Source organism: Neophocaena asiaeorientalis, unplaced genomic scaffold, assembly GCF_003031525.2.
Source record: "Neophocaena asiaeorientalis asiaeorientalis breed wild unplaced genomic scaffold, Neophocaena_asiaeorientalis_V1.1 scaffold594, whole genome shotgun sequence".
NCBI classification, from domain to species: domain Eukaryota; kingdom Metazoa; phylum Chordata; class Mammalia; order Artiodactyla; family Phocoenidae; genus Neophocaena; species Neophocaena asiaeorientalis.
Window position 1 is genome coordinate 2153230 of NW_020175066.1, and position 6529 is coordinate 2159758.

Consider the following 6529-nt stretch of genomic DNA (forward strand, 5'->3'; position numbering starts at 1 on the left):
AAAAAAAAAAATAGCGTCAGTTCCTGTTGTCTATGGCTTGACAATTTCTGAGTGAAAAAATGGGATTCCTTGTCCAGGCCCACAATCATGGACCATTAAGATTCCCTGGCCTTGTTCCTAAGCAGAGTCCACAGGATTCTAATAAATAGCTTAATTTAAAACAAAACAAAACAAAAAACACACAGAACACTGGCTTTGGAGCTTCATCTCAAGGTAGAAACTTCCAGGAGGCATAATAGGCATAGTTTCATTTATTCACTGCACAGAATTGTAAGGTCTTGGATATGGCTGGAAAGGACTTTGAATGGAACACTTACTGTACAGACTCATGTATTCATTACATCAGCAAATGGTTAGAAATGATAAGTACCACAGAGAAATACAGGTAAAGTTCTAAGGATGGTCAGAAGAAAGATCATTATCAGAAATAGCAGGGAACACATGGAAGAAGTGGTACTCCTGCTAGTGGGTGGGATGGGTAAAATCTGAATATTACAAAAAAAAAAAAAAATCTGAATATTACAAGTGGGAATATTCATGCTAAGTTCATCCATAGGCCATCCAGACCACAGACCTCAGAGCCACCCTTGATTTCTCTTTCTCCTCATCCCTGCATCTGTGATCCAGTCTTGTCACTTAGGTCTCCATCCTATTTCTTACACCCATTCCTCCTATTTATCCCCTGGGTTATTGCCTGGCTTCAGGCTTATTACCAGAACTACTGGAATAGCCTACTACCTGGACCTCCATCTCCTTTCTCAAATCCCTTCCACACAGGTTATCCTAACTGCAATGACAATAATCGATTATTTGTTTGCAGCAGATGTTAAAGAAATGTTCAAGTTTAGTATTATATATATGACGTAAGCCCCACATTAAAATGGGGATTATTCATATACAACATGTATGTATGTTAAAACTGAAGAGGATGCACTGGAGCAGTAGTTATCAATCTTGGCAACACATATAATAATCACCTACAGAGCTATTAAAAGGTCCTAATGCAGGAGCCTCCCTCCCAGGGTTCTGATGTAACTCCCAAGCAGACAGAGCTCCTGAACTGCCATCTCTGTTTCTGTTTACCTCTCTAGTTTTGACATTTATCTGCTCCACCTTAAACCCCATCAAACTGCTGGTGTTCCTCAAATTCCCATGATGTCCTACTTGCGATATACTTTTCGTCCTGGTCTAGACATTTTTTAAAAGTCTCAGCTCACCTTTCCTAGGGAGAATTTTCAGTCTTCTCCAGGTAAACTGGTCCACTCTCTCCTTTTTGCCCCTCCTCTGATCTGTATGTCTTTGTATCATAGCAACGATATAATTTTGCATGTGTTCCTCTCTTCCCCTCACTACTAAGGGCATTGGAAAGGAAGCCATCTCCCTCGTGTCATTTTCACATATTTCCAATGATTTTAAAACCTTGCTTGCACAGCTACTACTATATAGAAATATCACACTTAAGATGGAATAAAATTTAGGTTTTTTCTATATTTGCTTCTGTAGTACCTTATTTATCACCCCCCTTTTATATTAGTGTAAGTAATAAGATCCTGTTTTTCTGTGACAGACATATATGTAATAAAACATGCATGAGAACTCAATTGGGAATTTTGAGAAATGTATCCCTCTCATTAATTATTTTAAAATCCCTCTGGAATCATTACAAACACGGCATGATAAAGTTTCTCTCAAAGTAAAATTAAGCCCAGATGCCAATCTTTTATTTTCCTTGGGAGTTTTGCATCAACATAAACCAGAAAAGAGGCAGCTGCTGCTTTTACAAGTGGTAGAATCCCCTGGCATATGGGACTGGCCCAGCTTTGGACCCTATGGAGACTGTGGGAGTAGTACATTCTGAGCGTGCATTTGCAATTCTGGGCAAAATATGCAAAAGGGCTTCTCAGAAAGAAGCCTATATTTGCATACTCAAATTAGATCCATACAAACATGAATGCCTCCAAACCGGTTTCCATGTCAAATCAACACCCTCTGGCAACACTGATCTATCTTGAATAATAACCTCTAACTTGAAAATTGAACCTTAAATTTATGCTGTTTCTTCGTGATTTGCAAGTCATTAATCACAGTCTGGAAAAAAATCAAGTTGTCACTGATTCTCTTACATACCCTTAAGGATACAGACCCCTCAAATAATTAAACGTAGGGGAAATATTTTTATTTCTATTTTTTTTTTGTTTGTTTTTGTTTCTTGCGGTACGCAGGCCTCTCACTGTTGTGGCCTCTCCCGTTGCGGAGCACAGGCTCCGGACGCGCAGGCTCAGCGGCCATGGCTCACGGGCCCAGCCCCTCCGCAGCATGTGGGATCTTCCCGGACCAGGGCACGAAACCGTGTCCGCTGCATCGGCAGGCGGACTCTCAACCACTGCGCCACCAGCGAAGCCCTTTATTTCTATTTTTAACATCTTTATTGGAGTATAATTGCTTTACAATGGTGTGTTAGTTTCTGTTGTAAAACAAAGTGAGTCAGCTATACGTATACATATATCCCCATACCCCTCCCTCTCGCATCTGCCTCCCACCCTCCCTATCCCACCCCTCACAAAGCATCGAGGTGATCTCCCTATGCTATGCGGCTGCTTCCCACTAGCTATCTATTTTACATTTGGTAGAAGGCTACTATAAATAGTGCTGCAATGAACATTGTGGTACACAATTCTTTTTGAATTATGGTTTTCTCAGGGTATATGCCCAGCAGTGGGATTGCTGGGTCATATGGTGGTTCTATTTTTACTTTTTTAAGGAACCTCCATACTGTTCTCCATAGTGGCTGTATCAATTTACATTCCAGTGTATGATCCTTAAAAGTGCTTTTGGATTCTGTTTGCTAGTATTTTGTTGAGGATGTTTGCATCTATGTTCATCAGTGATATTGGCCTGTAGTTTACTTTCTTTGTGACATCTTTGTCTGGTTTTGGTATCAGGGTGATGGTGGCCTCACAGAATGAGTTTGGAGTGGTCCTCCTTCTGCTATATTTTGGAAGAGTTTGACAAGGAAACGTGTTAGCTCTTCTCTAAATGTTTCATAGAATTCATCTGTGAAGCCATCTTGTCCAGGGCTTTTGTTTGTTGGAAGATTTTTAAACACAATTTCAATTTCAGTGCTTGTGATTGGTCTGTTTATATTTTCTATTTCTTCCTGGTTCAGTCTCGGAAGGTTGTGCTTTTCTAAGAATTTGTCCATTTCTTCCAGGTTGTCCATTGTATTGACATATAGTCGCTTGTAGTAATCTCTCATGATCTTTTGTATTTCTGCAGGGTCAGTTGTTACTTCTTTTTCATTTCTAATTCTATTGACTTGAGTCTTCTCCCTTTTTTTCTGAGTCTGCTTAATGGTGTATCAATTTTGTTTAACTTCTCAAAGAACCAGCTTTTAGTTTTATTGATATTTGCTATTGTTTCATTCATTTCTTTTTCATTTATTTCTGATCTGATCTTCATGATTTCTTTTTTTGTGTGTGTTATACGTGGGGTTCTCACTGCTGTGGCCTCTCCTGTTGCGGAGCACAGGCTCCGGATGCGCAGGCTCAGTGGCCATAGTGTGTGTGATACGTGGGGTTCTCACTGCTGTGGCCTCTCCCGTTGCGGAGCACAGGCTCCGGATGCGCAGGCTCAGTGGCCATGGCTCACGGGCCCAGCTGCTCCGCAGCATGTGGGATCTTCCCAGACTGGGGCATGAACCTATGTCCCCTCAGCAGCAGGCAGACTCCCAACCACTGCGCCACCAGGGAAACCCTATGATTTCTTTCCTTCTGCTAACTTTGGGGTTTTCTTGCTCTTGTTTCTCTAATTGCTTTAGTGTAAGGTTAGGTTTTTTATTCGAGATGTTTCCTGTTTCTTAAGGTAGGATTGTATTGCTATAAACTTCCCTCTTAGAACTGCTTTTGCTGCATCTCAAAGGTTTTGGGTCATCATGTTTTCATTGTCATTTGTTTCTAGGCATTTTTTGATTTCCTCTTTGATTTCTTCAGTGATCTCTTGGTTATTAAGTAGTGTATTGCTTAGCTTCCATGTGTTTGTTTGTACAGATTTTTCCTGAAATTGACATCTAGTCTCATAGCATTGTGATCGGAAAAGATCCTTGACACAATTTCAATTTTTGTAAATTTACCAAGGCTTGATTTGTGACCCAAGATATGATCTATCCTGGAGAATCTTCTTGAGCATTTGAGAAGAAAGTGTATTCTGTTGTTTTTGGATGGAATGTCCTATAAATATCAATTCAGTCCATCTTGTTTAATGTATCATTTAAAGCTTTTATTTCCTTATTTATTTTCACTTTGATTGATCTGTCCATTGGTGAAAGTGGGGTCTTAAAGTCCCCTACTATGATTGTGTTACTGTTGATTTCCCCTTTTATGGCTGTTAGCATTTACCTTATGTATTGAGGTGCTCCTATATTGGTTGCATAAATATTTACAATTGTTATATCTTTTTCTTGGATTGATCCCTTGATCATTATGTAGTGTACTTCTTTGTCTCTTGTAAGAGTCTTTAATTTAAAGTCTATTTTGTCTGATGTGAGAATTGCTATTCCAGCTTTCTTTTGATTTCCATTTGCATGGAATGTCTTTTCCATCCCCTCACTTTCAGTCTGTATGTGTCCCTAGGTCTGAAGTGGGTCTCTTGTAGACAGCATATATACGGGTCTTGTTTTTGTATCCATTCAGGCAGTCCATGTCTTTTGGTTGGAGCACTTAATCCATTTAGATTTAAGGTAATTATCAATATGTATCTTCCTATTACCATTTTCTTAAGTGATTTGGGTTTGTTATTGTAGGTCATTTCCTTCTCTCATGTTTCCTGCCTAGACAAGTTCCTTTAGCATTTGTTATAAAGCTGGTTTGGTGGTGCTGAGTTCTCTTAGCTTTTGCTTGTCTATAAAGGTTTTCATTTACCCATCAAATCTGAATGAGATCCTTGCTGGGTAGAGTAATCTTGGTTGTAGGTTTTTCCCTTTCATCACTTTAAATATGTCTGGCCACTCCCTTCTGGCTTGCACTTTAAATATGTCTGGCCACTCCATTCTGGCTTGCAGAGTTTCTGCTGAAAGATCAGCTGTTAACCTTATGGGGATTCCCTTGTACGTTACTTGTTTTTCCCTTGCTGCTTTTAATATTTTTTCCTTGTGTTTAATTTTTGATAGTTTGATTAATATGTGTCTTGGCATGTTTCTCCTTGGATTTATCCTGTGTGGGACTCTCTGCATTTCCTGGACTTGATTAACTATTTCCTTTCCTATATTAGGGAAGTTTTCAACTATAATCTCTTCAAATATTTTATCAGTCCCTTGATTTTTCTCTTCTTCTTTTGGGACCCCTATAATTTGAATGTTGGTGTGTTTAATGTTGTCCCAGAGGTCTCTGAGACTGTCCTCAATTCTTTTCATTCTTTCTTCTTTATTCTGCTCTGCAGTAGTTATTTGCACTATTTGATCTTCCAGGTCACTTATGCACTCTTATGCCTCAGTTATTCTGCTATTGATTCCTTGTAGAGAATTTTTAATTTCATTTATTGTGTTGTTTGTTCATCATTGTTTGTTTGCTCTTTAGTTCTTCTAGGTCCTTGTCAAATGTTTTGTGTATTTTCTCCATTCTATTTCCAGGATTTTGGATCATCTTTAGTACCATTAATCTGAATTCCTTTTCAGGTAGACTGCCTATTTCCTCTTCATTTGTTAGGGCTGGTGGGTTTTTACCTTGCTCTTTCACCTGCTGCATATTTCTCTGTCTTCTCATTTGGCTTAACTTACTGTGTTTGTGGTCTCCTTTTTGCAGGCTGCATGTTCATAGTTCCCGCTGTTTTTGGTGTCTGCCCCCAGTGGCTAAGGTTGGTTCAATAGGTTGTGTAGGCTTCCTGGTGGAGGGGACATGTGCCTGTGCTCTGGTTGATGAGGCTGTATCTTGTCTTTCTGTTGGGCAGGACTGCATCTGGTGGTGTGTTTTGGGGATGTCTGTGGACTTAGTATGATTTTAGGCAGTGTGTCTGCTATTGCGTGGGGTTGTGTTCCTGTCTTGCTAGTTGTTTGTAATGGGGTGTCCAGCACTGGAGCTTGCTGGTCATTGAGTGGAGCTGGGTCTTAGTGTCGAGTTGGAGATCTCTCGGAGAGCTTTAGCCGTTTGATATTACGTGGAGCTGGGAGCTCTCTGGTGGACCAATGCCCTCAACTTGGCTATCCCACCTCAGAGGCTCAGGCCTGACACCCGGCTGGATCACTAAAAGCCTGTTAGCTACACGGCTTAGAACAAAAGGGAGAAAAAAAGAAAGAAAGAAAAATAAAATAAAATATAGTTATTAAAATTAATAATTAAAAAAATTAAAAAGTAATAAAAAAAGAAAGAAGAGAGCAACCAAAACAAAAACAAATCCACCAATGATAACAAGCGCTAAAAAGTATACTAAAAATAACCCGGACAGACAGAACCGTAGGACAAATGGTAAAAGCAAAGCTATACAGACAAAATCACACACAGAAGCATACACATACACACTCACAAAAAGAGAAAAAGGA